Source organism: Oryctolagus cuniculus, chromosome 9, assembly GCF_051225735.1.
Source record: "Oryctolagus cuniculus isolate XC-2025 breed Fujian yellow rabbit chromosome 9, ASM5122573v1, whole genome shotgun sequence".
NCBI classification, from domain to species: domain Eukaryota; kingdom Metazoa; phylum Chordata; class Mammalia; order Lagomorpha; family Leporidae; genus Oryctolagus; species Oryctolagus cuniculus.
In genome coordinates, this window is record NC_142875.1 from 82156723 (window position 1) to 82173251 (window position 16529).

Genomic DNA, 16529 nt, shown 5'->3' on the forward strand with positions numbered 1-16529 from the left:
GTCCCTGGCACGGCACGCATGTGGGAACCCTGGATTAAGTCCCTGTCTCCCAGCTTCAGCCTGGCCCATCCCCAGCTATCTTGGGCATTTGGTGAATGAACCAATGAATAAGGGCACGCGCTCTCTCTCTCTCAATCTCTCTCTCATATAAATAAATAAAAATTTTAAAAAAAACCCAAAGAACCAGAATTCAAGTAACTTGCTCAAAATCCATAGCAAGTATATCACGAGGGCAAAGCACACATTTGTAATTGTATCAAATTGCACGGAAAAAAAATTCTTAAGTCAAAAGTAAATCACACAAGCTTAATTAAATCCTTCTCACATTTAGAATTTGAATTACAATGAATGACTTTAGCAGTCAAACAAGCAGTAGAGTAAAAAATGAGACAAATCCAAAACAAAACGCCACGGCTTCTCCACGTCGAGCAGAATCCAAGATGCAGAGCCATGAATCTGCGGTTGTTGCCCAGTGTGGTACTGAACCTCTCCTTACACTGCAGCACAATGAAGAACCAAGTTTGCATAATGGGTCTTTCTTCTTGGTGCCACGTGACTAGTGTTGCATCATTGCCCTCTGCAGCAGGGCTCCGTGAAGACAGCGATTCACTTCTGTTTTCAGCAAGAAAAAGTAAAAGCAGATAACCAGGACAGCTCAGTACTCCTGGCTGACTCTTCCGGGCTTTGTTAGCTTTCCACTGAAAGTGGAGAAGACACAGCCCTGGACTCAAGGTCTGAGTTCATGTCATTTTGCCAACCCCAGCAAGAACGGACATTAGTAGGTCTTTGGGCAATAAGTTAAAACTGCCCCTAAAGAACCTTCTAACCTTCTCTCCCTTGTGGGGTTAATCAAACAACCTTCATGAAAACACAGAGCAGAATAAATCTCTCTTTCAATATAAAACATGGTCCAAGCAGAGACTGAACTGGGGCGGGACACCCGAGGAACAGTATCAACAATTTGTCTCTATCCTTTTCCCAGGGCCCAAAGAGCATTTTCAATCTCCTGGCCCAAGAAGTGACAGTCTCTTAGTCACTCCCTAAAACAAGGGCCTTGTCTGGCAGAACAATATGATATTTAATGAGCACACTGAGCCAGTTTGATGGCTGTTATACTGTGTACGAGGGACACTTGAGAATTGCTGAGTGGGTCTTCCATCACTGGAGTATGTACTCCTCATGAATACTTAGGTCCTCTGCTTGAACTCACTTAATATGTTAACTGGACCATTCTACTTAGTTTTTGGTCTTGCACTTAACTTTGGGCAAGCTTTTCCTAAATTTCTGCATCATGGCCTGTCAGGCTCTTTAAATCTCAGCAGCATGAAATACAGGACAGTAGATGGTATTTCCTTTTAACTTAAATTGCATTTCTAGCACTACAATAATGCTCCCACCCTCTCTCTTGGCCAGTAACCATGACTATTAACTTGGGCTGTCACTGACATGTAGATTATAGACTATGGATTAGAGCCTGGGTCCACTTCTGCACCTCACAGACCTCTTACAGCTACCAAAGCAAATGGTTTGGATAGATGTTGTCAGTCAATTTAATTCAGACAACGAGTGCCATTTCCTTATGATATTTTAATCATTCTGCATGTCTGCCACCATCAATGCCAACCGCATTGGGCAGGCCGTCCCCGTCTCTGACAGACTGACTCTCAAAGCTGACAGACAGCGCAAGAGTAGAGGTGAAGACCACCACCCAAAAGCCCTGGGACAGAATGAACTGTCCTGGAGAGGCAGCAGTAGCACAAAGCCAGCGAGGAGGAGCCGTGTGTGCTCCAGATGGGAGGTGATGAAGGCCTGGAACCGGGCCTTGGCAGGGGTGATGGTGACGAAGACCCAGATGTGGGAGATGTCAGCAGGGAAGGAAAACATGACAAGCTTTAGTGGTGATCTGGATGAGCAACAGCGAAGGATGGAAAAGAACTCCAGTTTCTGGCTTGGGGCTGACTGATAGTGAAACTGAGCATTTAGAAAAAGAAAGCTGAGCCCAAGAAGTGACTTGGAGAGATGAAGTCCTAGCTTCACCAGGGTTGTGAGAAAACATCCCATTCTGGAGATGCGGATCAGCAACACAGGGAAACAGCAGGGACCAGCTGGCCTCTGGGGCCAACAGGGATAGGACTGTACCAATAAGAGTCATCCCTATTCACATGTACACAGTATCTCACAGAGTTGAAGACTGATCATATTTTATTGTAATTATTGATTTAGCTAGGTATCTTTCACTTGACTGCCTTCTTAAGGGCAGGGACTTGGCTCATGTTCAACTCAAAATATTTGAGTATTAGAATTTTGCTTCACTTTTCTGCTGTCTGTGCAAATGATGTCCAAAGTTTGAAAGCAGCAAGTTAACTAGATGGCAAACGTTTTTTCCTATTTTAGGGAAGAAAACTCCTCTCCAGTTCTCCTAGGAACTGAATCCCTGTTTCCAGCCTGCACTGAACGCAGAAAGTGGGCACCTGACACTTGCAGATGTTTTGGTGGCAAATGAGCAGAGAACAGTGGGGTGCAATGACTCTGGCTGAACTGCAATACCAACAGCAGCTCTGGAGCCAGAATCACACTGGACTCCGGGCACTGTCACTTCACGGACGAACTCCCTTGAGATAGTCTCTTTGATTGATTGATTGATTAGCTTTTGGTATCTCATATATGAAATTTGTTTGCCTCAGTAGGATTTGATGAAGTTCAAATGAGATAATGCTTAGCACAGTGGCTAAAGCAGAGCTGTCCATGAATGCTGGTTGCTCTTCTTACTAAACCATTGCAAGACCTCGCTTAGAGAGGTCATGGGTAGGTAAAGTAGGTGAATGACAAAACCCTTCCAAATTATTAGCTAAATCTGAAAAGTGAGATAAAATATAAAGTTCCTGAGAAAATACTGGTATTTCCATGTGAAATGGAAGTAGGAATACATTTTGTCCTTTTGGTATTTGAGGGGGGATATTAAGGGCATTCACCTACTACTATTAGATTAAATTAAACAAACATGTATGTATTCATCTTAACAGGTTTCAATGAATCTACTACAGTCTTTTTCTTTCTTTTTTAACTGAGAACTGTGTATAATCTTAAAGGGCTCAAGTGTCTGAGCTAATTATATTCACCTATAGAATTTGCTTTTTTCTGTTGTAAGCAATAAAAAGAATCCCTTTTGGGTTGGCATAAGAAAGAAAACAGGAAATGCTCCTCCTTTTTTTCTGAAACTGGAGGCAAAGAGATATGATTTTTATTTTGAGTACTCTACAAATGCTTTGTCTATCCTTTTTGACAAATACCACTTGGTAATTTACGAGGAAGTACTTGTGAATATAATTCTACTCCTACCTGAGGGTCATCACCCTCACGTCCTGTTAATTTTGCAAACAATGACAGGTAGCACAGTTCAGTGTTCACCTAGAGTATGCATTTGGATTTAGAATACAAATAGTTCCTTCATCTTTCTTGATATGTTGACTTGTGTCACGGTGAAGATTCGAGCATATAAAGCAATTTAACACAGCTCTTGACACTGTAAAAGGGCTTATAAATATAAGCTTCTATCATGGCCTTTAATGCAATGTCATATAGCAACAAGTGGTGAGTTATTAACAGTCATCTATCATTACAGTTTTTACTTTACATCAGCCACTGCTGGTTGCCTCCCCTTCTTCCTTCGTTTGGGTAGCAGGTAGAGTCCCCGTCTCACGTTAGGTGGGTCCAGCCTGATGCCAGGCATGAGTCAGGATTCACCTAAACCAACATGGCAACTTCATTCAACTGTGCCAGTGTTGATCTAAGGATAGGCATGCGACCTAGTTCCCATCAGAGAGAGTCAAGGGGCCTACGTTGGAATCTTCCTGTTAGAAGAAAGCCCTTACCTGGGCCTGCCTCCTTCCTGCCTCTTCATCGAGGCAGACACCGGCAACTGAGTACACAGTGACAAGTCCAAAGACAGAATGGTCTCGGTCCACGGGCTTCCAAACCCACCTGGAACTGCCCAGCTTCTGAAGGATGTGGATTGGCCAAGCCGATTAGAAGTCTATTATTTCAACTATGAAGAGGTTATTCTGTTAATTATGGCAAAAGCATCCAAAAATGATACATAGTTCAAAAGAACAAGATGGCAGAAACATATTCTATGTATTATCCTAAACACTGAAATTTTGAACAAGATGCTGTTGTATTGTGATTAGTAACAAGAAGGCTTTAGGAATTAAAAATGCTTGATCTGCAGAATCTTACTTTAATCATTTGCAGTTTGTAGCCTCCCAGCCCCCTCCCTGCCTCCCTTTCTTCCTTCCTCCTTCCCTCCCTTACTTCCTTCCTTTTTGTAAAACAGCTGACTAATTGCAGAAGATATGATTTGAATTTCAACTCCTCTACCCTTCTGAGAAAGTGATACTAAGGACCAAAATGGCTAACAAACTAGACAAGAAGAAAAAGAAAAAGCAGCTAACATAATTAAACAGATTTGGGGGTTGACAAAGATGTGCTTGAATCTTCATGCTCACTGATAATTTTAATCTTTCTAAAGTCCAAGCAATTAAAATGGTTAGGGAGAAAAAGAAGGCGGTTCACCTGTTCACATTAAAATGGCCAAGGCTTTCAAATACCTTCAAAATTGGTATCTCTATTAGCAAAAACTAGGATTAGCTTTCTCATAAACTAAGCACTGGGGAGGTGTAAATGGATGCAAAATAAGCAGTCAAGACACACAAAGGTCTCTGATTTTCCTATTTTCTTGCAGTCATATTCAGTCAAATAAACAGAAAGGAGACACACGTGGTCTTGTACTCCCAACCTGGGAGAGAAGCTGAAAGCAGGCCTCAGAGCCACCACCACAACCTGATGAAAATGAAAAGAGAACATTATGTGTGGCCCCCAATACTCCCTAAGAAAGTGGAAATTCTCATCAGAAATGTGGAAGCTGAACTTCAGGGGCACTACATCGTACAAGTGATACCATAGTTAAGATCAGGTTGTCATTCAATGGCAAGTCCTCATTTTTAGGGGAGATACGTTAAAAACGTAGTATTCAAGGGCAGTCCTCCTTAACTGTGTAGCAGTTAAGACACTATTTGGAATGCCCACTTCCCATATTAGAACCTGGGTTCAAGTCCTGGCTTTGCCCCTGACTCCAGCTTCCTGCTAATGCAGACCCTAGGAGGCGGCAGTGATGGCTCAAGTAGTTGGGTCCCAGCCACACAGGTGAAAGTACTGGACTGAGTTCCCAGTTCCTGTCTTTGGCCTGCCCAACCCCCACTGTTGTGGACATTTGGGAAGAGAGCCAGGTTGTCTGTCTCTCTATTTCTCTGTTTTGTGATAAAGAAAAATATGATATTTAGGGACCACAAGTTGAAAAGTAGGCTTTTTAAAACAGAAAAACTGTAATTTATCTTCTAATTGGTGCTCTTACTTGTTTTTTAATACTTATTTTATTTTATTTATTTATTTTATTCGACAGGTAGAGTTACAGTGAGAGAGAGAGAGAGACAGAGAGAAAGGTCTTCCTTCCGTTGGTTCACTCCCCAAACGGCCACTATGGCCGGAGCTACAAGGATCCAAAGCCAGGAGCCAGGTGCTTCCTCCTGGTCTCCCATGCGGGTGCAGGGGCCCAAGCACTTGGGTCATCCTCCACTGCCCTCCAGGGCCACAGCAGAGAGCTAGAGTGGAAGAGGAGCAACTGGGACTAGAACCCGGTGTCCATATGGGATGCCAACGTCACAGGTGGAGGATTAACCAAGTGAGCCACAGTGCCGGCCCCTATTTTATTTATTTGAAAGACAAGAGTTACAGAGAGAGAGGTAGAGAAAGAGAGAGAGGTCTTCCATCAGCTGGTTCACTCCCCAGGTGGCTGCAACGGCTGGAGCTGTGCCGATCCGAAGCCAGGGGCTTCCTCTGGATCTCCCACGTGGGTGCAGGGGTCCAAGGACCTGGGCCATCTTCCACTGCTTTCCCAGGCCATAGCAGAGAGCTGGATCGGAAGAGGAGCAGCCGGGACTAGAATCGGCACCCATATGGGATGCCAGCGCTCAGGCCAGGGCTTTAACCCACTGTGCCACAGCACCGGCCCCAGTGCTCTTACATGTAAATACATATTAAACTAACTGCTTACAATTTGCTAACTTCACAGGCAATCTATGCATCTTGAGCAATTTTTTGTACAGTTTTAGAATTCTTTAACACAATCACAGAGCTTTGTACCTCTCTGTAGGCATTACAGTGGATAATATAACAAACCAAACAATGTTTCAAATATTTTTATAGCCTTTTGCATGCTGGTGACCTTCTAAATTTCAGCATGTTTCAACTGAACTGTATCTTCCAAAAGCTAGGGGAATATCCTTTAATTGTATGATCATATATTTTAAAACTTCTAGAATGCCAGCAATTTCCATAAACATTGTAAATCACTTTGAAAGGGGGAAAAAAAAGCCCATCTCCAGACCAAGAATGCAAGAACTTGATTGGAGATAGTCCTGTTCAGACTCACTGGGCTAGAAACACAGTCACTTTACTGCAAAAAATAACAACAGAAAGAATTTGACAGGCTGTGTGGAGTGACAACTTTTTTTATTCAGAATACTGAAAAGCACACTAGTCTAAAAGTTGACCAAACTTAGAAAGTCAGGCTTGAGATCCAGCCTGTACTTATCTGTCAAGTTCAATAACATATGACCCAACCTCCTTCAGTCTGGCGTTCATGGTGTAGGAGAAATAACTGACAACTATTATGATGTTTACATAAACCTCGTTTTTCAGTGGAGGTATTCAAAACCCTTCCCATTAATCAGTGAGAGACCAAGTGTCACGGTTGCTCCTTTCCTACAAGGAAGTGAGAGGAGACAACCAAGGTCACACATAGAAAAATAACAGAAAAACAGGGAAGAAAAACCTAATCTTGTATTTGCACAGTTGAAGCATTTTATTGATTTGACACTTGCGTAATAAACCATTTTATTGATTGCTCAAATCCCTTCTGCATAAATATAACATTCAAGTGGAATTTTACTAAAGTATTACCCTAGTTAATCTAATACCCTATCCTTTCCCTGGCTGCCAAGATACATATTTACCTGTTTAAGGCTAAACTCAAAGAAGTCAACCTAGTGTCTCTTGGGCTTAGGAAAAAAATGCTCATAGACATTTAATTGTGTATTTCCATAATGCTGTACTTGGGGCACAGTAGAGAAATCCTGGAATTTCAAAGCTGTCTTCCCCGGCACAGCTACTCTGCACTTGGCAATTGATTATGAACAGCAGAAGCAGTCAGAGTTGTATATCAAATTAGGACTGATAAAAGCACTTAACATAGATTTGAATGCCTTCTCGAAAAAGATTTCAACTCCTTTAAATTGACATGACAACAAATTCTTATAGCAGCATAAAAAGTATTAGCTGAAATGTTACGGCTTTGGCTTCAGTTTCCATCTGCAGCTCATCAAGTGACTGAACAGTAGAAAGGAATTAAACCAAATCGGACTCATTACAGAGTCTGATACGCTGGCAGAATATAAACTTTCATTGCTTAGCATCTGGAGTTTGGGGTGACTAACAATTACATGTGTGTGCCTTCTGTAAAAAAGAGAAAATACTTCGAAGATGAAAGGTGAGATATGCGATCATTAACCGTAACTCACGGAAATGCATAGTTCATGTACACACACACACACAGAGTTGTTCACACGCACACACACACACACACCCCTTTTCTTTCATCCCCCAAGTATTCAGAAGAGTGAGAGAACCACTCAAAATGAAGGATAACTAGTTTTATCCTTTATCCATGTGCAAAGTTCTGATAAACACAGTAACTCCTCTTCACATTTTTCTATGTGAAGAATGCCAATCCACCACCTTTGCTGCCCCATACACTGAAGGTTGGCCAAGGATTTGAAGGTAAACAGCCTACATTTCCTCTTCTCCACCAGCCATCTTGCTAGGACGAACACCTGAAAGTGTTCTTACAGAATGCAGCCTGCAAACTCCAGGCTTCCGATTGTCCTCTGATGTTGTGAAAATATAACTCCGTGCAGTGAAAGCCAATGACATCCATCAAACAGTGCCTCCCAAACAAAACTCTCTAGGACCTACACTGCTGCTGACCTCATCAAACAGTACATCCTAGGGTTATTTACCTCCTGGGAACTTCTGTATTAATATTCCTGATTTCTTTTTTTTTTTTTTTTTGACAGGCAGAGTGGACAGTGAGGTTGGTTCACCCTCCAGTGGTCGCCGCAGCAGGCGCGCTGCGACCGACACACCGCGCTGATCCGAAGCCAGGAGCCAGGTGCTTATCCTGGTCTCCCATGGGGTGCAGGGCCCAAGCACTTGGGCCATCCTCCACTGCACTCCCTGGCCACAGCAGAGAGCTGGCCTGGAAGAGGGGCAACCGGGACAGAATCTGGCGCCCCGACTGGGACTAGAACCCGGTGTGCCGGCGCTGCTAGGCGGAGGATTAGCCTATTGAGCCGCAGCACCGCCCAGTATTCCTGATTTCTGAATCCAACAAGGAAGGCAGGGAGGCTCTGAGAGTCTTGGTGTAGGATATGAGTGTGATGCCTCTGTGAAGCTCCCCAAACAACATGTGAGTCTTGTCCACAGGTGAATCTCAATCAACAAGTATTGCATAGTGTTTGTTTTGCTGACACTGTTGAATAGCAAGGCATGTTGGACCAATAGCCCAGAAAAACTCACGCTCAGATGGTAACGTCTTTAGTGTTACTGAAAAGTAACTAGAGATGTGCTTATGGAAAAGATTTTTCCCCATTGCTTCTTTAGGCCTGGAGATACACAACCTTCCAGATGGAAGAAAGGGAGTATTCTCTTACTCGTGTAGCTGACATTTCTAGGATGGAGCAAGATTTAAATGAATATGATGAGTGGGTCCTATCAAATGGGAGATTATTAAAAAAAAATAAGGTTAAGCTGTGTACTATCTCGTTCCATGAATGCCATTCACATTTCCAAGAAGTGGTTGCTTACTAAACCTGCACCGTGGTAGTGTGCAAATAATGGGCGGTCCTCAAAAGGTACAACATCGTGCAAAGTTATAAATCTTTAAGTATTCAAAAAAGAGGGTTAAGAGCAATGCCAAGATACACATAAATCCAGAAAATCTTAATGCATATGTATTTCGGATGGACTCACCTCTGTATATTAAGTGATAAATAGTCATACTGCATTTTTTTTTTTTTTTTTTGACAGGCAGAGTGGACAGTGAGAGAGAGAGACAGAGAGAGAAAGGTCTTCCTTTGCCGTTGGATCACCCTCCAATGGCCGCTGCTGCAGCCGGCGCACCGCGCTGATCCGATGGCAGGAGCCAGGATCCAGGTGCTTTTCCTGGTCTCCCATGGGGTGCAGGGCCCAAGCACCTGGGCCATCCTCCACTGCACTCCCTGGCCATAGCAGAGAGCTGGCCTGGAAGAGGGGCAACCGGGATAGAATCCGGCGCCCCAACCGGGACTAGAACCCGGTGTGTCGGCGCCGCATGGTGGAGGATTAGCCTAGTGAGCCACGGCGCCGGCCCATACTGCATTTTTTAAAAGTCCAATTCAAAGGTAAAGACTGTGGAATAAGATCATGATTTGCTAATTTAAATCTGTTTTGAAACTTCACCGCATGATGTCATATGAACAGCTATAGCTCATATCATAGCAACTTGGGGAGAATTAAGACTTATCAGCCTAAACCAGGGACACGTAAGAATTACTTTACTCACAATCAATGCACCTCACTCATCAAATGAGGTAATGCGCCTGAAGGTGCTGAGCAAACTGCTGGATACTAAATAAATGGAAGGTGTAGCCCCAGCAGCAGGACCTACACAAAAAGCTCTTATATGGGGCTGTCAAGCTACAGAATAGCCTCCAGCACAGTAAAATCTCATTTTTCATTTTTCATTGGCCTGAAGTGACATCCATGCCCAGTTCATTCCTCAAAAATACACAAGTAGAGGTTGCTATCAAGATGAGGGCAGGCCGGCGCCGCGGCTCACTAGGCTAATCCTCCGCCTAGCGGCGCCGGCACACCGGGTTCTAGTCCCGGTTGGGGCGCCGGATTCTGTCCCGGTTGCCCCTCTTCCAGGCCAGCTCTCTGCTGTGGCCAGGGAGTGCAGTGGAGGATGGCCCAGGTGCTTGGGCCCTGCACCCCATGGGGAGACCAGGAAAAGCACCTGGCTCCTGGCTCCTGCCATCGGATCAGCGCGGTGCGCCGGCCGCAGCGCGCCGGCTGCAGCGGCCATTGGAGGGTGAACCAACGGCAAAGGAAGACCTTTCTCTCTGTCTCTCTCTCTCACTGTCCACTCTGCCTGTCAAAAAAAAAAAAAAAAAAAAAAAAAAAAAAAAAAAAAAAAAGATGAGGGCATATGTTGGGGCCGGAGCTGTGGTGCAGCGGGTTAACGCCCTGACCTGAAGCGCCCGCATCCCATACGGGCGCTGGTTCTAGTCCAGCTGCTCCTCTTCCATCCAGCTCTCTGCTATGGCCTGGGAAAGCAGTGGAAGATGGCCCAAGTCCTTGGGCCCCTGCACCAGCGTGAGAGACCTGGAAGAAGCTCCTGGCTCCTGGCTTCGAATTAGCACAGCTCCGCTGTTTCGGCCATCTGGGGAGTGAACCATCAGACGGAAGACCTCTCTCTCTCTCTCTGCCTCTCCTCTCTGTGTAACTCTGACTTTCAAATATATAAATAAATCTTTAAAAAAAAAAGATGAGGGAATATGTAATCTATTCAATTCCTTGAACTGTACCCAAAAGTAAACTAGTGAGTCATGGGTACCAAAATATTTTAAGACAAGTGTCTTTCAAATAAAATGAACTTTTTTTAAAAATCTATCAGTGGAAATATCCAATTATTGGCAACTTTCTCCAATACCCTGGGCTGTTTCGAGATGGTAAAATCATCCAGGTCATCTCTCCTTGCTGACTGCGGTCTGTCTTGCTCACAGTTTCTATTCTCGCTGGCGACTTCAGCAGGCAGCGTGCAAAAAGCAGGCAGAGAAGTTGCAATTCAATCATTTTGTGCAACCTATCCTGTAGCTGGTTTTATGGTGGAGCTGGCCAGAGCTATCAGGTGAAATGGGATGCCTGAATTATAGATAGATTTCCATTATCCCTGGAAATACTCTCTCTGCCCTCACTACTAAGTCTAATTGGGAGTTTGCAACCATTTCTTAAACAGAAATACTTGTAGAGCACATCAGAGAAGCTTCAGTAAGTGATCCAAGTGCCTTTTTTTTTTTTTTTTTTTGACAGGCAGAGTGGACAGTGAGAGAGAGAGACAGAGAGAAAAGTCTTCCAATGGCCGCCGCGGCCGGCGCGCTGCGGCCGGCGCACCGCGCTGATCCGATGGCAGGAGCCAGGTACTTATCCTGGTCTCCTATGGGGTGCAGGACCCATGTACTTGGGCCATCCTCCACCGCACTCCCTGGCCACAGCAGAGAGCTGGCCTGGAAGAGGGGCAACCGGGACAGAGTCCAGCGCCCCAACCGGGACTAGAACCTGGTATGCCGGCGCCGCAAGGTGGAGGATTAGCCTAGTGAGCCGTGGTGCCGGCCCCAAGTGCCATTCTAAGAGAAGCAAAGAACATGTCACTACTTTATTTACTGGGGTTGTTCTATATATATATATATTATATATATATATATATATATAATATATATATATACATAAAACATTCCTGACAGAAGAAATGTACCTTTTTACTAAAACCTTATTTTGTGAATGTGTGTGTATTTAATCAAATGGTCAAAGGGCTCTGAATTGTCTTTGTGGCATTTGCAATAATGATGGAGAAGACTTCTGAAAACTTTTTTCAAGCAGGCCTGTGCTAAGGGCATGGTACCCTCTAGTATTGGTTGGTAGGAGAGAGAGAGTGAGTTCAAGATCGGGGGCAGGAGAGGAATTGGCAGAGGCATCAACAAGTACAAATGAAAGGAGCCATGAAACACGAAGTTCCCCTTCAGGTGATCACAAATCAACACCAATAACAACAATAATACAACGCAAGTATTAGCCGGATTAGGGGAAGAGTATATGGCGCTCATCAGCATCCTGGCTTTGAGCAAATCACTTTCTCAAGTTTCCTTCTTTTTTTTTTAACTGTAAAAGGTGGATAATACATAACCTTGCAGAGTTGTTAGAAAGACTGAAGATAATAACAGAGAGGTCACATGGCCCCCTTTGCTCAGGGCATTCCCAGTTGACACCCAACATCCTGACATTATTATTAACTTTCACTGTCAAAAATGTCCCAGTTTGCACAAATAATTATGTGTGGCTGTCCTCTATCTAAGTCATGAGCGTAATATTAGCCACAGAGTGGCAGTGATTGTCATTCTGGGACTGTTGAACATTTAAAAGAAAAACAGAGCTCTGCATCATTTGAATCATGAACCCTGGGATAGGCCCCTTCCATGTAGAGAGCATGGACACTGCTAGGGTTTTGTTTTCCATTACAGAGCTGTAAACTACTTAAGCAGAAGGAACCCGTGGCATTGGAAAGTACGTGCACCAGCAGGGACCTAGGAGTGACCCTCCTGAGTGTATGGAGTAGTGCCAGGCACCTGCTCTATGGAAAGAACTGAAGTACGATGGGCCGCGTGTTTGGCTCTGCAGTTAGGACTTTGCTTAGGATGCCCCCAGCAGATATAGAGGTGCCTGGGTTTCAGTGCATGCTCCACTTCCCATTCCAGCTTCTAGCTAGCATGCACCCTGGGAAGCAACAGGTGATGGCTGAAGTGCTTGGGTCCCTGTTACCAATGTGGGAGACTTGGCTCAAGTTCTGGGTTCTTGGCTTCAGCCAGGCCCAGCTCTGGATGTTGTGGGCATCTGAGTTGTGAACCAGCGTATGCAAGATCTCTTTCTCTGTCTCTCTGTCTTGCTATCTATCTCTGTTTCTTTGCCTTTCAAATAAAAAGAAATAACTACAAATAAAATAACCAAAGTACATATACCTGCACTGTGCTGCCCAACTGGATTTAGGAAACTTAACTAACCACCTTAGTTTTCTACTTCCCTAAACCAATTCTATAAAGAGGTTAAAACCAACATGAGTCTTGAGATTTGTCTTAAAAAACCATGAAATTTTGGAGGAGCACTCAAAACCCAACAAAACACCAGTAAGAACTGCCTGCAGGCAGTGGAAGGTGTTTCCCATCCTCACTCACACCTGCTCATTCTTTGGCTCCAGCATGAACCCCATTCCAATGCTGAACACATGTGTTCTGCTTATCACCACAATAACATAGCTGGACAATGCTGAATTAGAGTCTCCCCATTGGATGCAAGCTTTTCTAGAGCAACCCTGGGCATTTCACAATAAACACAAGGCCCTGCCTCCTCTTGCAAAGACTTTGGTTCCCCTGGAGCAGTTCACTTGTCAATGGAATTCTAACTACCTGAAAGGGCTAATGGACATCCTTAAGTTTCCCTCAAGGGTGTGGCAAGAGGTTGCCAAATGTTATAGGGAGGATGCATACTCTCCTGGAAACAGCAAGGTGTTGGATGGACTCTGAATGTTCCTTCATGCATTTGGGCCCCATGGTCACCAGGTGTCCTGGGGTAGACAGAAACCCAAGGAAGCCATTTAGAGCTTTCTCAATGGAGTAAGAGTTCATATACCTGCAGCCCTGTTCAGCAATACAATGCAAGCTCTCCTTTTCTGGGCAATAGCTCATGACTATCAGATCTATACTTCTTCTCTAGCAAAGCCAAAAGGCCAAGGGGACTTCCTGCCACTAAGGAAATCCCTAGGCCAACTCCCAGGCTGCTGGAAGGTATGCATTAGGAAGGAAGGGACATTATGATAGCAGTTCATGTGGAAAAGGAGGTAAAATCAAAAAGTAAATCTGGGAGATAAATGACCCAAAGAAAGCAATTGATGCTGGTGTCTATTCAGCTCTCTTCTCTAGGGCGTGGCATGTGTTGACTGCTCAGAGAATAAGCACTGAGGATACCCCAGCCAAGGGAAGCAGTGGTCCAACCCTGATTGAGAGTGGATTGAGAATGGAGGGGAGCACTAGAATTTAGTTCATCTTATTTAAACATTTATTGAGTATTTACAATATGCCAGATATTGTGTACTTCTTATATTTTAATATTTCAACTTCCTCTTTACTGGCGTCCATTGTTTTTGCCTCCATTTCTCAGATGAGGAAACCAAGGCAGAGTGGTTAATTAACTACGCAAGGCAACACAAGTGCAGGAGCTGGAGATCTGAACCCCGTCCACTGAGCCCTGCAATGTGTGCATTCTAGGTTGAGGGTGTGCCATAGGGGAGTGACCTAGGTCCAGGTATGGACTGGGGAGCCAGCTAGTTAATGCACAGGAAGGTGAGCAGATTCAGTGCGGCTGCAGCAGAAACACAACATGGGAGAGGATGCACGGGGAGCTCGGCGGGGCCTAAATGGCGGCTGCTGACACTCCAGACAAGAGGGAGCTGGGGAGCCGCCTTTGATCCTTAGAAGACCACTGGGGTGTTCCAGGCTAAGCGGCATACCATAGCCATGGTCAAAAACACCAAAGGGCAGCAGCGACAGCATCACTAAACAACTGGATAAGACTGGCTAAGCATCGTTGAACAGCTGGGGAAGGAGTAACATAACAGGTGCCCATGGTAGGAAGGAAGTCTGTGGGGAGGTCAACACAGCACACCTGCTGTCCACACATCAAGGCCATGTCAATCTCCTACTGCACTCGGGAAAGAGCAGTCTAACAAAGTAGGCGTGCCGATGAAGGAGGGGATATTACAATGAACCAGATGAAAAGCTAACACCCCTCACCAGGCAGTGACTTTCTTAATGGGCTCTAGTAATTCTTCCGAGGAGACACATACAGAGAAAGTAACATTTCCCGGACAATATGCTCATTGTTAAAAAAGGAAACCTTAACCTGGAAGTACTTAGGGAATCATCTTTCCTCTTAACTACCACCTTGCAAAGCAGGCAGCCACGGTTACAGAGTTTGTTTTATTGCTTTCTAATTGTTGAGCTTCTGTAAATAGGTACCACTGTATAATTAGGGGCTGATTCGCCATTCAGGTATGTGGGCAGACACCCTCGCCTCTCCTACCTGTGGTGCTAGGCGTGCGCGTGCAGGCACAATTAGCTGCTTGCCCCGGGTACCTGCTCTCAGCCAAGGTTACACTGGCTAGCTTGAGCCGTAAGGCTTCTGTTTTCTGTGTTCTCTGCCACAGGGACAGATTCCTTTCTCTTTTTGCTACTGAAGATATATAAAACAGCAAGGAGCGCTATGCTAGGTTGTAAGCAGATTAGTGTTGTAACAAGCTTAAAAAAGATACACATAAAGTTTACTTCCTCTTCCCCTTTTGAAAGGGACTGGAAAACACTCTACCCACCAAAAGAATGCTGGAGACTCACCAACTTCACACTTTTGAAATAAAGAAATTAAGACAGAGGAAAAGAATGGCATCTTATTCATCTCTTGGGGCCTCCCAGCCTGGCACATAGTAGGTGTTCAACAAATGTTTGCAGAACGAGTTAGAGGAATTCAAAATTGTGCCACAGGTCTTGTCAAAGCAGAAACGGTCATTTCAAACCACTTCCTGATGTGTGGATGCAGAGGGAGGAGCAGATGCAGAGACTATGTACTTTGTCTGGAGTCATTTGCAAATAGACCAGGGAGAGAGATTTTTAAAAAGAGATCCCATCCCGCTGGCCTAGTATTGTCACAACACAATTTGCTATCTCATGAAGCAATGACAAAAATTGATGCAAGAAAATATTCTGGCCTCAGAATAATCAAAGGATGATGAAAAAAACCACATCCCAATGTCAAACTCACAAATGAGTTTTTTTCAGTTGTTGGACAACTGCTCTATAAAGAACCTTGTAGATCAACTTCTTCTCAAAGGTAGACAAAGGATGACTCATCCTTGAGCGTGGAGTATGCAAATCATGATTCCAAGTTCAATGATGTATAGCTATCACTAATAAAGGAACACTGGGCAACAGGATTACTCCCAGTGGCTTCCCACTTGCAGAAAAACAGTTTCAGACAAGCCCCACAACGCACACAATGGTACAGAATGAAGGGGGGGGGGGGAATGGGTTAGGTGGATAGCATTTAGAGATGCACATTCCTGAATCCCTTAGGCTGAAAGTACCTTGGCTCTTTTCTCAAAGCAATTATGACACAGGTTCTCGGGCCCAGGTTTTGTTTACATAAGAACAATCTAGGCTACAGGTCATTTGTGCAGGAGGCAACTAAGTGCCAGCTCTTGGAGCACAGGTAGGTTAATTAGCATGCACATAATACAATGTCAATGGTTTTCTTGGGGGAAAAAGCATTTTTTTAAAATAATTGAAAGCCATTAAAGATCTGTGATACCGGATGGTCTTTTATCCAAAGCAAGCACAAAGGCTGTTGGGGAAATGGAGAGGAGTTTGTTTGTGAAGTGTTCAGAAGAGACAGGGCATCACTGATCATCTAAAGGCCCCATTCTAATCTGATTCTGGATCCACGATGGCTCAGAGGATGCCTTTTTGAAACAGCATATGGCTAACATCCTCATGTAGGTC

General features: G+C 44.4%; 1 protein-coding gene across 4 annotated transcripts in view; it reads right to left on the bottom strand.

Annotated features, from left to right (window-relative positions):
- The window catches only part of FRY (FRY microtubule binding protein), a 499640-nt gene that overhangs the window by 261775 nt on the left and 221336 nt on the right, over window positions 1–16529 (bottom strand). The gene's annotated exons all lie outside the window — the stretch shown is intronic.